This window comes from Orycteropus afer, unplaced genomic scaffold, assembly GCF_000298275.1.
Source record: "Orycteropus afer afer isolate SDZICR_OR568_19922 unplaced genomic scaffold, OryAfe1.0 scaffold00576, whole genome shotgun sequence".
NCBI classification, from domain to species: Eukaryota; Metazoa; Chordata; class Mammalia; order Tubulidentata; family Orycteropodidae; genus Orycteropus; species Orycteropus afer.
In genome coordinates, this window is record NW_006922163.1 from 291,378 (window position 1) to 291,935 (window position 558).

The window sequence follows — 558 nt, forward strand, 5'->3', positions numbered from 1 at the left end:
GTACCAGTCACTAGGACTAACTGTTTCCATGAATTTTGGTTTTCTTCATTCTTCTTTGCTCTGGACGAGAAGAGACCTATTGTTGCATCTAGATGGCAGCTTGCTAGCTTTTAAGATCCCAGTCACTACTCACCAAAGTAGGAGGTGGAACAATGTTTTATAGTATATTATGCCAATTGGGCTTGATGTCCCCTGTGACTGTGTTCCCAAGCCTGCCGGTTCAACTACTTGGTCCCTCTGGGTAGCTGGCTGTGACAAGCAGTGACCACTACCTTCCCCTTGTCAACTCTACTATACATCTGGGAATTCTGATCAGTCACATAAACTTATAGGACCATTGTCTGCCAACCCTATATACGTTCTTGGATACACTCCCCATTTCATAGACACACCTAATAGTTCACCCTGTCCACCCATCTGTCCACCCATATACCCATGTTTGCCTTCACTGACAACATAGTACTGTATGTACAAAAGGGTTCACATTTGTTGTCTGTACCTCCCATGTACCTCTCTATGTCTTTCTCATCCTCAGTGCTGCCATATTGGTCACTCACA